At 31.9% G+C, this 19154-nt stretch overlaps 1 protein-coding gene across 16 annotated transcripts in view; it reads right to left on the bottom strand.

Annotated features, from left to right (window-relative positions):
* PPFIA2 (PTPRF interacting protein alpha 2) overlaps positions 1–19154 on the bottom strand; it is a 424261-nt gene that overhangs the window by 144462 nt on the left and 260645 nt on the right. The window lies entirely within an intron of this gene.

Here is a 19154-nt window from a genome sequence, read left to right as displayed (position 1 = left end):
ACTAGGTCTTATTGATTATTTATTGAAGCTAGATCTTATTATTTATTTCCACTTGCTGACAAGTATGAGCCACTCTACAAATATTTTGAACTGTTAGATGGCAGTAGACTACATGAATAGAAAAGACCTATAAGAAGTTGAATAAACTGGATGGAAAAGTACTCAAGAATTTATACATGGAGAAGAAAATTAGTCATCCTATAAAAGACTAAAAAACCTTGAAGTATTTCCCAATGTTTGTATTACATAATTCGAGGTTAAAAAGGAACACTAAGCATAGAAGAGCTCACAGGGGAAATAAAAAAAGAAAATAACAAGAAATACTGACATAGCCTTGAAGGGAAGGGCAGCTTAATGAAAGTCAACAAAGCCATTATGTAAATAATTGCACTGTTTCTTAAAATATTACAAAATATTTGCAAGTTTATTGCAGCCTAAGTAATATGTTTCAGGTACATTGCACTGCATGTTGTGTTTATATACTTTAGATTTAGAGTAGATTGATAATAGATGGGAAAAATAAGATTCCAAGGAAATTCTTACTTCTTAAAGTGGGAAAAGAAAAGCAAAGTAAATTAATTTAGTTTTCGATTTGTTTTCTCTTCTTCACTTTTAAAAATATTAATGCATAGGACATTTCCATGAAGTTAGATAAAGAAGAAAGACAAATAAGAAACAGGAGTTTAGAAATTAACTTTGTAATTAAAAACTACTAGTGATAATAATAGCTTCTATATGTTGGACATCTATTATTACATGCCACATACATGCAAAGTGATTTACACACATGATCTCATTTACTCCTCCCAATATACTTATAAATTCAGTATTATTATTTTGATTTTACAAATGAAGAAGCTAGTATTGAAGGAATCAGTAACATACTTGAGGTCATATAGAAAAAAATAGGACAGTGACATTTCCAACCCAGGTCTGATACTTTCAAAATTTATAATTTTTAAGCATTACACTATAATGCTGTTTGAAAATTAATGAAATAATTCACAGCATACAAAATCCAAATATTTAACTAGGTCAGGACTATAGTTCTATGGTCACAAAGCAGGGGAATTTACTTGCCCTGATCTGGCAAAACAATTTAGATACAGAAGTCTTCAATTATTAGGAAAAAAATCATACTCTTTACATTATTTATCATTTTTTATTTATAATTCTTATGTGGCACAGGCATTTCAGTTTATGTTGAACAATTCCCAACTACTTTTTAAATTAAATCATGTCTACCCCTCATGCTATTCTCCAGGGCTCTTCATTATGATGTTTTCAAATTCACATTTGCTTTTACCTACTTAACAACAACTTCCAGACAGTGCTCACATCTAATTAACAAAGATTTTTTTTCATCTATTTTTACCCCAAACTCAATTAACAATTCCAAGAGTGAGACTTACAGAAGTCTCACTACACCAACACATAATTTGCTTCTATTCAGATACTTATTCTAATTTAAATAAATTTTATGCTTAGATTACACTGAGGCTGCAGTGTGATAAAACAAAACAAAACAAAAAACAACTAGTAGAATAGTAGGGGTTTATAATTTACATTTAAGCAACTCTCCAGCCCTAATAGTTTGGATTTGTGCTGTTATATATTAATTGGGAAACCATAAAATTGAGACACTTATTCAAACAGAATTAAGGACCCCGAGCCAATAGCTATTTTACTTTCCACTTCTGGCTTTTGGACACAAGATTTATAAATAATATTTAAGTATAATAAAACCAGTGTAAAGCAACTTCGTAAGTCTTAAGGCAGTTTGATCAGCAGAACATTTATTTTCAGTGTTTTTTGGTGAGCATGGATAGACTTTGAACACTTGTGAAACTTAACTGATCCAATGAATGAATAAATCATTTTGAGATGAGAATCAGAGGTTTGCATTGTGAGAATTTGCCTCTTGTCAAGTTAAAAAAATAGTTATTTAATGAATGGTTCATTGAATGAATCCATTAATCCTCATGCATGAGCAAATAGCTTGGAAGTGGGAAACAGAGGTCACTTGGTGCTTTTTAAAGAATTTTTACCACTACATTCTCTCTGTTCAGTCAACAAATATTTATTGAATGAATGAGAACATACTACATACCTTTGTTTTTAATTTCTTTCCTTTGGCCGACCAGCCTTCCCAATTTACATTAGGTGAATTGACTGTGCACTAAAATTTAAATGTATATCACCAGTAAGTTTCTGGTGACTCGTTGATAGAAAATGCAGGATATGAACAGTACATGAATTTTGACTATTTCCTAATATATCTGAACTAATTTTGCATAATCTAAAAACATACGAATATCTTGTCTCGCCATAACATCTACACTTATGTACTTTTTAATGGTGAAAAAATATTTAAAAAAAATAATAAAACATTTCTAAGACCATTCTTAAAATAATAACTGGCATGCAAAACTGTTATTTTTACATTTAAGTTTAAGACAATGGTTGCAATAGCAACAAAATTTCAAATGTTTGCTTAGCAAGATTTGTTTCTTCAAGGGATGCTTATGCTATATATTTTCAACATTATAATAGTCAACAATAGTAATTCCAACACTAGCTGTATTTGTAACATAGTTATTGACATGCAATTCTAATATAGATTACAACTCTCTACAAAACTTTCTATTCCATTTAGCTAATCGGTATTTCAGTCATCACTTTTTTTGATACTCGTTTATTTCACTTATTTCCACTATTCAAATAGTTGCTTAATATTTAAAATAATAATAAAATTAAAAAATGGCATTTTAATTAGAGGCAAACAAGTGGTCACAGAAAATACAAAACAACTCAAATTGGGCAGAAGAATTAGGTGGACATTGTTAAGACTCAGGACTGCTATTGTAGTAGGTTAGCAGCTGAGAGTGGTCTAAACTGGAAGAAAAGTAATTAAAATGACCAAAGAAGCTGCTGATGTGGTAAATACAAGAATTAATTCAGAGAAGAAAGTGAAAAAAAAGTTTTCAAGTTTTCCAAAAGTATTGGTAATAGGAAAATGCACTTTGAACAAATTGTATTTATCACTGCAAGAATGCAAGCTTCAATTTAAAATATAAATAAGCAATAAATAAGTGAGAAGGGGTGAAGAGAGTATTCAGTCAGGTAAAAAAAAAAAATGACACAGAAGTGCCATACCAAGTGTAAAACAACTGCAATAATTCAACGGTGAGTGCTGAGAATGTTGGCAGTAATTTAGTTGAAAGCTTTGAGTTTCGTGAAAAAAATGCATTACAATCTCCATCACCCAGGAAGATGCTGTTGCTAATAACTTCTCCTCTCCCTGAAGAAGACACCAGAATTCTTTTTAAAAAGTAAACTAAATGTCTCTCAAATTAATTAAACAAGATCATTAGACTGAGGTGGCTTTAATGCCAGGTCAAGCTACATAAACAAACCGAAATGTAAGCCTATATGCCTCAGGGTTACAAAATTAAAATGCTAAGGACAGCCAGTCACAAACAACCAACTAGGCTTTAAGCTATAGGCAAATAATTTCCTTTCTTTTCTTCCGAGCTTTGTCTATGGTAGTGGCCTTTTCGTAAAAGTGAAAATCCTCACTGGATTTCTTTTGGTTAGTGAAAACAGGTACTAACGCAGGTCTTTTCTAAAAGTGAAGTGGTGTAAGGCAAAGTGTTGGAAAATAGGATGTGCTCTTTGCTTTATGCTGCTTTGGCTTAGGAAAGGTCTCATAGGCATGCTCTTTATTTGGATAGTGAGGGAAACCTGTATGTCTTTTATAGAGTGGTTTGACTCCACTTGATGTGAATCAATTTTTGCTCAAATAAACTAAAACAATTTAATATGCTTTAGTTTATTTTTAAATATGTCTCACAATGAAAAAAGTAAATAAGACTTATTACAAGTATTGATTATTATAAAGAACATTTGTATAGAATAGAAACTTCCTTCATGATACTCCCCACAATCACTCCCAGTAGGCCCCTAACCCTCTAATTCCACTTGGCCTTCAGCTAAAGGCAAAAGGACAACTGACTGCAGTAATTATCCCTCCCCTTCCAAACAGAGAAAAAAAAAAAAGAAAAGAAAAGAAAAAATAACGAGACCAAGTTATGCTGAGAAGAGAGTCACAGCAAACTAAATAGTCCAATGGGTCCAGACATAATCAGTTTAGCATAGTAAGTACAGTGACCTCTGTGAATTAGTCTCTGTCTTCAAAAGACTCAATAAATGTTTATCTTTTATTAAATATGTTAAAACATGAGTAAATTTCTACTTTATGTATACCGAGAAGTATTAAAATGTTTTGAGCAAATACTGATTATTAAATTAATAAAGGTAAATTTACATAATACTAATCATGTCTCTGTCATCTATTTATTCAAGTGTCATTCATCTGCTGTGAGGAATTTTGGGTGTTTTAGAATAAAACTCTTGCTATAATAAACCAAACATATTATATTTCCATCAACAAATATTTTAATTTTTAAAAATGTCACATTAAAAGTAATCTCTCTGATCTGAGTACTAACCATGCCCCGTCCTGCTTAGCTTCTGAGATCACACAGAGATTTGGAGCATTCAGGCGGTTGAGGTGAGGGGGAAATTAAGAGTTGTTGCTCAATGGGTATTAAGTTTTGGTTATGCAAGATGAATAAGTTCTAGAGATCTGCTATACAACACAGTGTCTATGGTTAATAGTGCGGTATTGTGCACTTTAAAATATTTTAGGATAGGTATCATGTTAAGTATTCTTGCCACAAAAACAAAAGTAAAAATGAAATACAAAAAAAAAAAACCAACCAGCAAAACAACACAAGGACATTTTTGGAGGTGATGGATATGTATAGCACTTTGATTGAAGTGATATTATAAGGAATGCATGCATAGATCCAAATTCATAGAAAGGTACACACTATTTGTAATCTTTTTGTATCAACTGTATTGCAATAACACTTTAAAAAAGAGATGGTTAACAAGCATACTAAAAATAATAAATAAAATTAATCTCTTTGAAGATGAACTATATTCCTCTTTCAGTACCATGAGATTCGACCTCCTCAGCCAGGCATGACTAACACTGTAAGTACACACTTGAGTTTTTCTTTTTTTTTTTCTTTCCAATCAAGGCAGAAGTGACAAAATTATAGGCTCTGTCTTGGAACAATTCTTTTTAGCTCTGTATGCTAAGGAAAGAGTCTTAAGGGGGGAAAAAAGCATTTCAAAGTGCTTGAAAAGTACTTGAGAAAATGTGCAAGGCAGAAACAATATCCATTAGTCATTCTTGCATATAAAAAAGCAAGCCAGGGCAATAAAAAGGATTTATCCATTTAGTTCCTTCCTTAGAAATAACAAAAGAAGCATACTGAGCCCATTATTCTGAACAATTCCTTTAAAAGTAATCCATTTGCTTGGATTTTAGTGATATTATTAATCATATGTTATATTCTTTTGCATCCATTCCAATTTTATTTTTACGTGATTTTTAAATGTGTACATATTACAGAATGTCAGAATGGGAAGGGACCGAATTCATGTGGTGTTAAGCCTTATTTTTATGGATAAAGAAAGTGAAGTTTATAGAGAATGAATGATAATAACACTTCCTGTGCCCCAAATTACCACCTTGTTAGTCACACTGTGGGACACATATTCTACCTCTCTAGATTTCAGTTCAGTCATCTTTAAAAGGAATTGGAAAGTATCATTGCTAAAAAGATCAACCTCAATATCAATAACAAGATTATTTTTTTTTTAAGAATACTCTCTGCCAACCACAGTTTTAAGCACTTCACATGTATTAACTCACTTAAACCTCACAACAACCTTGTAAGATAAGTTCTATTATTAGAATAGAGCGAATTGAGGCAAAGATAATATAAGAAAATTTCCTATAGACACAGAGCTAGCAAATGACAGAACAATTTAGGGAGAAAGTAAATCTCCCTGGGTGGAGATTACCACTCCTGTTCTCAGTGTTTGTTCTTTTCATTTCTTGTCCTCAGCCTACTTTTTTCACCCAGGGCAGAACATATTCACAATACCCAATTAAATATTCTATACAGAATTAGGGTTTTATATTTACCACTTTCTCCCTACTTGTCCATGCTGACTTCTAACTACTCCTTACTATCCATTTTTAATAGACTATTTCAAATTTCTTAGCTACTTCTTATTTATCTCACTGCTTTGTAATCTTCAGTTTATGGGTTAGATGTTCTATGTTTACAATACATTTAGGTCAAGGTTTTTCTTGGCAGTTCAAAATCACTTGCATCAAAATCACCTATGATGCTTGTTAAAAATGTCGACTCTATCTAAATGAATCTGAATTTTAATTAACTTCCAGGTGACCCTTATACACCTTGCAGTTTGAGGACCAATGTGCAAGAATTCTTCAAGTGTAGAAATGTTTCTCTTGTGGCTATATATCAGAGGTAGAGGCAGCAGCCCAATTAAAGGCTGCTGAAGGCCTGTGACAGGCTCAGACTCTAGGACATGGCCTAAGTGATTATCTGGTGCAGGAGGAATCAACTTCAGGCTGCCTATTTTTGTCAGGCCTGCAAGCTAAGAATGGTTTGTACATTTCTGAATGGTCAAAAAAAATTGAAAGGACTATACTTTGTGACACATAAAAATGATAAGAAATTTAATTTCCAGTGTCCATAAACTCATGTTTTTTGGAACATGGCCAAGCTCATTTCATCTTGTTTTGTAGCTAGTCAGACATGAGTGACAAGGGAACAAAGGAATAGGGGCCAGTCTATATACTGCCCAAAGAACACCCTGTTGATAGTTAGGGAATGCCTCCTGCATCCCCAGAGACAAAGGACTGGAGGGCCATAATCTATAGCTGGTTTAATCTGGCCACAGACACCTGTGCGGAAGGTACTACCCTAATCTGCCCACAATCTAAGCCTCATTATACTGTCATTATAATACTATGTTTATGCCCAGAAGTTCATGAATCTAATTATTACAGACTGGATTCTGGGTAAGCACATGCACACTAGACAAAGTGTTATACAGCAGCCAAGTGTCAATTGAAATGACCTCACGTGCCAATCACCTAGGAATGCCTTTGGAACCACACATCATGGCCCAAATATAATTCAATCATTCCAATTTCTGGGGTTAACAGCTGTCTTCACTGAAACATGTTCTTCCTTGGAGCGTGCTCTGTCATTCTAAAATGTACTTTTAATACATCTTTTCTAAATCTCACTGACCTGTGATTCTTTGCTAAGTTAATGAGGAAGAACAGAGGAAAAATGCTAACTACACTTCTGTACTGTTATCCCCACTCCTGCCATTGGGGCAACAATGAAGTTTAAATCGCCCCCAATGGTGGCAATTTGTTTACGTAATTGTCTATGGTTGTTTTCACTCTACAATGGTAGAGTAGTTGTGACAGAGACCATATGGTCCATTGAGCCTAGAATATTTATCTGATGTCCCTTTGGAGAAAAGTTTGCTGATCCTTGGTATGGTAGTTCATGTCCATCTCTTTTTTAAAAAACTATTCAAATGGGTCCAGTAAAAGTCAGAACTATAACTTTTCTTCCTGGTTTTTAGATTTAAGCTCTTTATTTACTTGAATGCTTTATTTTGAATTTCAGTTAAATCAGTAGAAACATAGGATAATTTATCTCTGGAAATGTAATTACTTGATGAGTGAATGCAATTTTTCATGTACTCTTTGGTATACTTGCGTCTAAATAGAAATATTTGGATGACATGACATTGGTTAATAATATTACAAAAATAAGAACTAAGAGAACACAGAAAAAAATTTAAAAATAAGTATGAATTATATTTGCAATACTCTCTATCCATAGCTTTGTGTAATTTGTTTCATAGAATTTATTAGTACCTACAATTATTTTTAAATTCATATTTTCTAATGTAAGCTCTTTGAGAACTGGGATCAATTCTGACTTAGTTACTGGTATGTCTTCAAGGCCCAAAACAGTACTTTGTGCTGATCCAGGAGATAATACACAGTACTGATTAAGAGTATGAACTATGAATTAAAATTCTGGTTGCACTACTTTTTGAAAGTGTGGACGTAAGTTATTCAACCTCTTTTTGCCTCAGTCTTCTCACTCTCTGTCTCCCTCTGGAAATGATGGCATTTGTAATACCAGTTTCAGAGGTTATTAATGTGAACATAAAATGAATTAAAATGTATAAAACACTTAGAAGAGGGACTCTCATGTTGTAGGTACTTTATAAGTGTCTATTATTAATGTTTTAATAAATGTTTATTGAATAAATATTATTTTTGCTAAATATAAATAAGGTCTTAAATTATTATCCTTACATATATTTTCAATTAAGCATTATTCATGGTCTTCAATTTTTATTATTTAGGCTTTGTTACTTTTCATTTCTATTTACTGCTTGTATGGGAATGCTACTGATATTTGTGTATATATTTTTGTATGATTTTATTAAATTCACTAATGAATTCCAAATATTATAATCTGTGTGTTCTAGATGCTACTTGTTATACTTTAATATCCATTCTTCCACTCTGTAGTAATACAACTACTGCATATGGCCACCCGAATAAAGATTATACTTGCTAGTCTCATTTACAGCTTAGAGTGATTGTGAGACCAAGTTTTGTTCAATGGAATTTTAGCAAAAATCATTTATGCTACTTCCTTATTATGTCTGTAAAAGTAATCCTTACATGTCTCTTCAATGCCTTCCATATCCTACTGGCTAGAAGTGGTGACAACTATGGCAGGCATTTCCACCCAAAGATAGAAGTTGTGTGTGTGTGTGTGTGTGTGTGTGTGTGTGTGTGTGTGTGTGTGTGTGTGCGTGCCAATAAAAACTCTACCGGTAAGGAAAGATGAAAGTAAGCTGCACAAATGGATTTTATGATTTAAAACCAGCTGCATATTTTAGAAGCACTATATTGAGTTTATGCACAGATAAACTTGGTTACTTTGGTTGTTACACAGGAAGTATGTCTAAGATTATGTACTCTCCTTTGAAGTGAGTAATTCTGATATAAATGGAATGGACTTCTTTAAATTTAAAGGGGACATGACCCTTAGCAGTCGATTCAATAACCATTAAGGTTTCTGCCATCATGCTTAGAAGTGTACAAAGGTAGTTGAGAACCTTGGTCTGAGCACCATGTTGGACTGTAGATTTTTCTAAGAGGTGGTCATGATGGACAGATGGAGCTTAATATTCTACTGCAAATAACTAGAAAGGCAAGGTGACTCAGGATTAGATGTTAGTTCAGTGAGCATGAAACATATGTCAGAGTACCTTGGAGAATTGGTTATGATCTATACGTCTAAAGCCACAAAATAAGACCAGAGTATAAATTGGTCCAAATAGTTAGACCGCCTGTGTCCTTCTGTAGCAAATCTAGTACTTAGTACTGCACTCATGGGGCTTCCACATTGAGCCCGAAATGGTCATACCCTGAATATTGCATTTTATACCTAAAAAGTGTTTTGAGCATGTTAATTTTACTTTTAAAGAAAAATTTCTGGTAAAATTTAGTCATATTTTTCAAACCATATCCATAAAATTTGCTCAATATACCTTATAGGATTTTTCTTTTTTATTTCCCAGTTGTAGTTAGTGCTCTCGAAGTGGAAAATAACATACTTGTTTTATCAATATATTATTAAACAAGGAGATAGTCTCAACACTAAGTGTTAATTAAAAATTTTCAATTAAGACAGAAAGGTAAGATAATTTTTATCTGTGCATTTAAGAACTTGGCTTTTCCCAAAGAGAGTTCAGGCCTTTGCTTTTGGGAAGTAATCTATATCATATCAACTAGAAATACCTTTGCTTAGGGAGAGATCTGGCCATAGTGAATCTCGGTTTTTGGCTGGCCAATTTTAATAGTCTTATTTTAGGGGCTGGTTAGGACAGAAAGACCTACCATAATATTTACGATGGTTTGTGTCTTCCCCTGGAGGCTGATATCAATCACATGGACAAATAATTAATGATGCTTTGGTAATAAAACCTCAATAAAAAACTCTGGACACTCAAAGCTTGGGTGAGCTTCCCAGGTTGGCAGTACTCTGCATATATCACCACATGTCAATTTTAGTAGGATCATATATCCTGAGGACAATGGAAGTTTAGTGTTTGAAACCCCCCCAGACTCTGCACTATGTGTTGCTTTCCTTGGCTAATTTTGATCTGGATCATTTCCCTGTAATAAGCCATAACTGTGAGTATAACAGCTTTCAGTGAGTTCTGTGAGTACTTCTAGTAAATTATAGAACCTGAGTGTAGATTTGGGAACCCCTCAATCTTGCAGTTGGTGTCAGAAGTGAGGTCAGTATTGCGAAGGATCGTGCCCTCATACTTTGAAGGTTGGCTCAGTACTGGCCATCGCATTATAGATTGAATGCTTCTGTCCCTCCAATGTGATGATTGTGGAAGGTAGAGCCTTTGGGATATGTTTAATTCCAACTTAATATTTGGCAGTTTAAAAGCAGAATAATTTAACTAACTGATTTAATGTTTTATTAATTAATACCTGTTTTAGCTCTGTCAATATAATGAAGCTATGAATCTTAAAATAATTCATAGAAATAGAACAAATATGAAGATGTCATAATTAATTTAAATAATTTTTAGAAGGTAAACTGTTGATTTAGAAACAAAGTTTTCATGTATAAAGAAATTTTGTTATTAAGAGAAAGGCCAGGCAGCCTAGTGGCTACTATTAAATATTCAAATTTGGAGTCACATATCTTGGTTTTGGATTCCTGCTTGACTTGTGATAATATGCAAAATATTTCACTTAGTTCTTCTAAACCTCAGTTTCCTCATTTGAAAAATACTAGTAACAATTATACTTTTCTCATAAGTTAATTGTGATGATTAACTGAAAAATATGTGTGTGTGTTTGAGGGGGTGTATAGTGCTCACCATGGTGCCAGGCATACAATAATCTCCCTGTAAAATGGCAGATGCTATTATTTTTACCAATTACATAAGTGAGTAAATTGCAAAGTCATTTATAAAATTCATGCAGTGCTACAGAATCTAAGAAACAAATGAGATACAGTACTTATTTATCCAATAAAAGGAAATTTAATCCTGGGTATAAAATTATGTTATTTTGTTTATCATCAAGTTCAAGTTATTAACAGAGAAGAGTTTTTACCTATTCAACTAATAACTACCGATGTTGGCCTTTGAGTGTAATAATAGTAATAACACTTCAGTACTTCAAGTTTACAACATTTTTTTTGTATATTATTTCATCCAAATATTATGAATTCTTTGAATGATAGGCCATTACAAAATTTTAATATTCCATTTCACAGATGAAAAAACTGAGGTGGAGAGGGGTTTAATAAATTACCAAATGTTATATAATTAGTAATAGAGAAAGGATTCATACTAGAATCTTTTGTATCTTTCTTACTAAATTTCATTAAAATATATACCATTTAAATTCTTAAAAAGATAAGTAATCTTTCTCATAAGAATACTGTATCTAGTAAGCACATGGGTAAAATTAAATGGGTTAATTTATGATGTTTATCATCAAAACATTAATTTCAAGCTTGATCTTGCTATTAGTAGAAAGAGAATAAAAGCAGTTTATAATCTCCATGTGCAAAGATAAAACAACCACGTCTTCTATCCCAAGCAAGATGAACCCTATGCTTTCATCAAAGGAGAGATTTATTCAAAACAGATAAGAGAATCTGAACTACTGCAAACGGATTTCATATGTTTATACACAACAGGAGACCATTTTAACCTATATTTTAAACAATTGCTTCGCACAGGTCTTGGAAATAGCAAAAATAGTGAAAGCAGCAAACAGCAATTCCTTAAACTCTCTTTTCATTGTTGAGTTTTAACATAGTTGTCTTAAGATACCTCGATTTCCTTTTATTTGGAAAAGATTCTTTGTACTGGAATAGTACAATTATCAACAAAAAAGAAGACATTTTCTATTGATGATAACTTAGGTAATTTAGTTTCCACACTTATCTTTACAAAGCAATATCATCATAAAGGATAATCTAGAGGTATAATAAGGAATCGTAGGCATTTGTGAATAGCTGCCAGTTTGAGAATGCTGAAAATTTGAGTTTACCATTATAAAGCGAAAAAAGAATATCGCTCAACTACTATTAAACAGGAAAACTAGGTTCTCACTAAGGGGGCCCATTGGAAACTCATAACAGTTTGCAGGTAAGCTAAGAATATCACATCAGACAGTTTTATGTTATCTTCAAGAGATATAACTTTGGATCTGCAAAGATGTCATTATCTTATGCAAACACTGTTATTAAACAAATACTATTTTCTGGTAAGTTCATGGTGACTTGCTTCAAATGTTAATCAAACAAAAAACTTGTATTTGAATTTCTGTTAGAATGTTAATTAAAAGTTAGTCATAGAATTACTAATAATGAAAATAGTTTCATGTATTTACTAATGATTAAAATAAGCTAACAAGCTGAATCAGGATAGGCAATATGCATAAATATAAGAAAATTAGAAAGTCATAAGATTAATTGTTTTTATAAAGGGAATGATAGACATAAAATATTAAATCTGCTTTTATCTTATAGAACTTGGAAAGATAGAATTTAAAAATGAGTAATCGACAAAGGCCTATCAAGATTAATAATATCTCTTTTAGGATTCTGAAATAATTCAATAACTTCAGATGAGTACTGCTATCCGTTACCCCAAGGCAAATTCCTTTAATAAGCACTGCCCAACAACTTTCTCACTTTTGCATGATTTTCTGGATCATCTTCAGCTATTAAATTTATTTTTAACTATTTAAATGTAGCTGAGTTATTTATGGATTTCAGGAGCTTCCTGATTTTTACCCCCATTAAGTTTTAGAGAAACATTCACCTCTGGATTTATTCCAAATGATCAAAGACATCTGAGGCCATTTTAATTTCATATTTGTATCTCTTCTTAAATTATGATGAATAACAGAATTTCAGAGGTTTAGATAAGGAAATACTGTTGTAGAATTCTAATTGTTTCAATTGCTAAGTGCTGTGGAAACTGGTTTTATTTAGTTTTCTAGGGTAACAGAGGGAACTTTTTCTGGGTCTACCACCCTACACTAAAATCTCCTTGCATAGTTTTACTGGCTCCTCACCATTTTCTACATTATCTTATCCTTAGCCTCCTTAAGCTGAAAAAAAAAAAAAAAAGTAACTCTATTCCACCTCATTTAGCAGATAACCCTTGTTTCCTTGGGAAGACTCTCTCTAATAAAAGTCTCGTCTTCTTTCCTCTCCAAATCAAAATCTTCATTCATCTTTACACTACACATTCCATTCTCCTTCCTCCATTTCTCAGAGGAAGTCATTTTACTATTTGCCATTGATCTTGAAACCATGCCTACCCTCTACTGGGTTGCCCTACTTTGTTTTTTCCTTCTTTTTTTCCGTTGGCAGTAAGCATTTTCAATAGGTTATCTCCCTTCATTGACTACCTATTCAGCTTTTACCCTCTGCTCTTCTTTGTTGCCAACATCTCATAAGAGTATTACTTGACATCTCTCATTTAAAAATTTCTAATTAACTCAAATTCTTTTCATCACAGCTATTCTCTTTCCATTACAATTTATAAAGGGGTCAAATATGTGGTGACAGAAAGAAATCTAACTATGAGTGGTGAACACACAATACATATTGTATACCTGAAACTTATTGGATTTTGTTAACCAATGTCACCATAGTATAAAATAAATTAAAAAAAAATAAAACTGTCTTTGCAAACATTTCCAGTGATCTCTTAATCATGAGTCTAATCACCTCATATTAGACATAACCCTACATACTTTTAGGAAATATTTGACACTGCTGACAACTTTTAATCCCTACACTTAAAACACTCCTCTCTCTCTCTCTCTCTCTCTCTCTCTCTCTCTCTTTCTCTCTTTCTTTATCATCATCATTTTTTCTTTTCTTCAAAGACTCTTGACTTTCTTGAGTTTCACATCTCTCATTACTTCTTCCCAGCCTCTTATTGGCTTTTTGGGGTAAGTTCCACCTTTGCCTGTATCTATTTATCTTTTCAACATTTTCATTCATTTCCATTGATACAACTGAGTACTAGTTTTTAACCCAACTCCAAGGATTGTTGTGATCATTAAATGTCATAAGGCATTTAAAACAATGGCTATGATCCATCCATGGTCCTATAAAGGCCCCCAAACATGTTTGTTTCCTCTACCTCATCTCATTATCCTGATCCAATTTTTTTCTGAATGTGAATGGACTTTATTTCCCCATGAAAGTTCTTTAACTTTTTTTTAGGAAATTATACTTCAGGGATAAAGCTGATTATAGATGAAGTACAATGAAATGTTAATTTCTTTAAGAAAATTCTAATTGAAAATTAGTAAATTCAGTGGTTGGAATAAACAAACAGGATATGAAAAATATAGTTCAGCCTACAACTAAATATGCTATTTCAAGTATAATGCAATCATGTAGAAAAGCTTTTAAAATAAGCACACCTGTGTATTCACTTTAAATTAGTCTGTCAATTGAATTTTTACCGTAGCTCCTGAATAATCTATTTATTCCTCTTTGCATGTCTTTTTATTGTACCTATTTTGTCATTTCCAATTTTAAGCAGTACCAGAAATACTCTGCAAGAAATACAGACTGTATTGTATTTTCTTTGTCTAAGTAGTCTGGACTCACTTTTTTAGGATAATGGCCTGGAAAATGTAATCAATGTTAACAATAAATAACAACGTTCCTGTGTGGGGCAAAAAAAGTAACAGCAAACTTTGATTATGTGTATACACACACACACACACACATATATATGTGTGTATATATATAGGTATATATATGTATATGTATAGTCATATACATATGTATTTATAATATTGCTTTGGTTCTTTCATTTATATTTATGTTTTCCACTATTAAAAAACAGTACCTTAACTATCATATACATTTTTTACCTTTAACTTTTGGAGGTACCATTGGTCTACAAAATTAAAAATATGATCATATCTCTTCCCTCCTTAAAAACTCTGTTGATTTACCATTGCCTACAGAAAGAAGTCAATGTTCCAGCCATTCCTAACTTAGATCTGCCTGTCTCTGCAGGCTTGTCCCCTTCACTACTCCTGCTTGCTTTCCTTCTCTTATTCCAAGTCCATCTGTTAGGTCTTTATAGTCACTCTTGAGATTCTTGGTAATTTTTTTTTCTCTAGAAAGTTTTTAAAAATATTTTTTCAGCTCTATTGAAATACAATTGACAAATAATATTGTGTAGGTTTAAGATGTAAAATGAGGTGACCTGATATATGTATATATTTTGAAATGATTATCACATTCTTCATCTCACATAGTTATTTTTTCTTTTTTTCTGTTTTGGTGGTGAGAACATTTAAGATCTATTCTCATGGCAAAATTTAAGTATAAGATACAATATTGTTAACTCTGGTCACTATGCTTTATATTAGATCCCCTAATAAGAGCCTCTTATCTTATTTATCTTGTAACTGATAGTTTGCATCCTTTGACCTGGATCCTATTTCCCCATTTCCCTCAACCCCCCAGCCCCTGGCCACCACCAGTCTACTCTGTGTCTATGAATTTGACATTTTTATATTCTATATATAAGTGAGGTCATATAGTATTCGTCTTTCTCTGTCTATCTTATTTCATTTAGTGTAAGGTCCTCTAGATTCATCCATGTAGTTGCAAATAGTATGATTTCTTTTGGAAAATTTTCTTAACACCAGCTGTTTTTCCTCATTCATGCCCAAACAATTAATTACTCTCTTTTTTAATACTATTAAACCTTATATCTACTATCATTTTCACATTAGTCATAGTGTATTATAATTACGTTTTTTGTGGTAAAATGTACCTAACATAAAGTTTATCATTTTAACTATTTTTATGTATACGGTTCAGTGATTTTATGTTCACATTGTTATGCAAACACCTCTTTCATCTTCAGAAGTTTTTTCATCTTCCCAAACTGACACTCCACTCCTTTTAAATACTAACTCTCCTTTATAATTACTTTCTACCATGTCTATCTCCCATACTAGATGTGAAAGAACTATTGGTTTATTAGTATGAGTTTTATTATTATCTGTTTATATTCAGTACTTAACACAATGCCTGACAAACAAAAGATACATAATAAAATGTTTGTTAAAGTGTCATCATGAAAATCACGAGATTAATTTTCCCGCCAGCCATATCAGATGTCAGCTTTGAAACTTAACACTTTACAAAAAGACAACAAAAATAGAATATACTCTCAGTGGTGTTCAGTTCACAAAACAAAACAAAACAAAACAAAATGAAACAAAACTATACCTTCACTACTTTCTCATTTTATAAAGTACGAATTCCAATTTTGAACATGGCATTCAGGGTCCTCTAAAATCAACCTCTCCCCTCCTCACTTCTACACCTTTTCACACTCTGATTCTTACCAATGCAACATCATCCATTATTCCTGAAACAATCCATTTCAGGTTTTCTTCATCATACTGTCTGCTCAATCTGAAATGTTTTCCCCCAGTTTTAAAGTCAAATCATAGTTTTCCTTCAAGGGTGAAGACTTCTCTAATCCTTTGTTTCAGAATAAATATGTTTCTCCTCTCTGCTCTTGTATACTTTGGTTGGGCCTCTATTTTGTATTTATTTAGTTTTGTACTACATTGCAACTTACTTGTCTGTTTATATGTCCATCTCCATTGGATGAGAGCAAATTACATAAAAATTTACATAATGTTTATTTATTATTTTATTTTTTCTTATTCCTCCTGTCAGAGACTCACAGAATTTTCAGCATATGGTAGTTACTCAATAATTATATTTCAAAAGAATACACATTTTATTCATTTGATGCATATGATTAATGTATTACTCTTTATTGAGCTTGACTAAGGTTGTTCAAATTCTCTATTAAGGGAATAGCCAAGGAACAATGCGAAAACACTGGTCAGAACAAACTCTGTGCAATAAAATTTGACAAGTACATATTGATCACAAGGTTCATATCACTGTACTAAGTGAAATAAATACAAATGAGCAAGATGCGGTCCATTTTCTCAGGAAACTAACAACCTAGGCTTAAGCAGGTATATAATTAACCCTAATACTTGTTGAAAAGTCATAATAAATGCTGAAGCAATAAGCTCTAGCAACTTAAACTAAGGAGCAATGATTGTTGGCAAGAAATCATTAAATAGCTCATTCAAATTATGGTGATGTCTGAACTTGAGTTTAAATGGGGAAGTATAATTTCAGTGGGTGAATTGGAGTTGTGGAGGCATTCCAAGAGAAACATTAGCATAAGTAAGATTTAGAGGCAAGAAAAATGTTGGCTGCTTTCAAAAATAATGAATCCTATAATTTAAAAGAACTTAGAAATGACTCAGTGAAGGCTAGTAGGAGTTAGAGCTGGATTTGTAGGTTAAGACCATTGAAGAGGTTCTCAGTGGCATATTATAGGTTCATGTAATATATATCATTATACATGTATTAATAGAGTATATTATATCATTATGTTATTAATATTTTATTCTCCAAGCTTACTATATGAACTCAGGAAACAAATAGATTTGAATTATAAGGGACACTAGTAAATACATTGTAATTTTAATTTAAAATCTGAAGTATCAAATGAAGATCTCCCCAATCCCTGGCTCATTAGGCACATGCAGAAATTTTGTAACTGATTATTTTTGTCTATCTTATATAATTTTATTTGACTCTTAAGAACGTATTCTTAAATAAGTTTTTCTTTTTTTAATAAAATTTTTCTTTTTATTTCTAAAATATCCTCTTCAATTACTTCCTCTAACTTCATCAAGTTCCCCTTATTGAAGCTGCCAATAGTATGAATTTTTCTAGACTGATTTGTCAGGTTTCTAAATGTATCTTGTTATCATCAATAAATGATGATTTACTTACAAAATTTTTTTGTACCAATTGCTGTTACTATAGAGAATCAAGAATTCAAATTGTAGGTGTCTTCTGATTTTATTTTTATTTTATTATAAATTGCATTAGGAAGTAAAAGCTGATTTTTTCTGTTTACTTTCTTTAAAAATCACTAATTATTTGTAAACAATTTATTATTAGAAAATTAAAGGACCTTTTTATTTAGTTAGTTTTTAACTGGATCTGTGCCTGCCTACGTAGGAATTCAGATTAGGCTCCATAGAAATTAATTACGATCAACAACAGCAAATACATTGAAGTTAATAATGAGTACACAATGACTTTTCTCTTATTTATATAAATCATTTAAAACAAAACAAAAGCACTCAGAAAGGATGCGCTATTTTGAGAGTAATTTTAATGATTAAAATTTATTTAATCTATATGCAAGCAATCAAATGTACCATATTGCCTACAAGAGACTACAGTTAATATTTGAGGGCTAAAACTATAATACAGACAATGGTCAAAAATTGTTTCTCCACTTTTGTTCTCAAGTGTTGATATCCCATCTTATGTGTAATTGAACTACTTAGTTGCCATTTCTGGAGCAAATTTTCAGAGCCTCACTTGAATATATGGAATATTTTTATTTCAGCATAAATACTTCAGTCAAGTGCTCTCATTATACCTTTGTTTATGACAAATAGAAATTTAATTACTGCAAGACTTTCATATTAGTGGTCCCCAAACCTTTTTTTGCTTATACTTATCAATAAACTATTTTGAAGGATTTACTCAAAATAAATGTAAACATACATGATAATCAAAGTTAATAATGATAAGATACAAAATGAATTAACATTTAAAGTTTTCTTCCTGAACACTCAGTAATATGCAGTTACTTGATAGATAATTTTATATATTCTGTCCATAAAGGGACTGGGTTTTTTTCTTGTCAGTACCCATTATCTTAGAATTTCTTTTCTTCTACAGTGACTAGGAGGTACCAATCTTTTACGTTTTATTTTTTTGAAACATCAAGTTTGCTAAACTGATCTGGTTACCAAAAGAGTTTTCTTTCTACATCTTTTTCAAATGATTGTGCCACTATTTATGCTTTTAACACTACTAGCCTTTAATTAACAGAACTCATTCTTCCTGTAGTTAAAAGTTTATTATTTCTAAAGTTTAAATTGTTAAATATGAAGCAAACAAAAGCATATATAAACTACTCGATTGCCCTAGCTT

Source organism: Rousettus aegyptiacus, unplaced genomic scaffold, assembly GCF_014176215.1.
Source record: "Rousettus aegyptiacus isolate mRouAeg1 unplaced genomic scaffold, mRouAeg1.p scaffold_m13_p_2, whole genome shotgun sequence".
Taxonomy (NCBI): Eukaryota; Metazoa; Chordata; class Mammalia; order Chiroptera; family Pteropodidae; genus Rousettus; species Rousettus aegyptiacus.
This window is presented reverse-complemented; position numbering and strand designations above follow the sequence as displayed.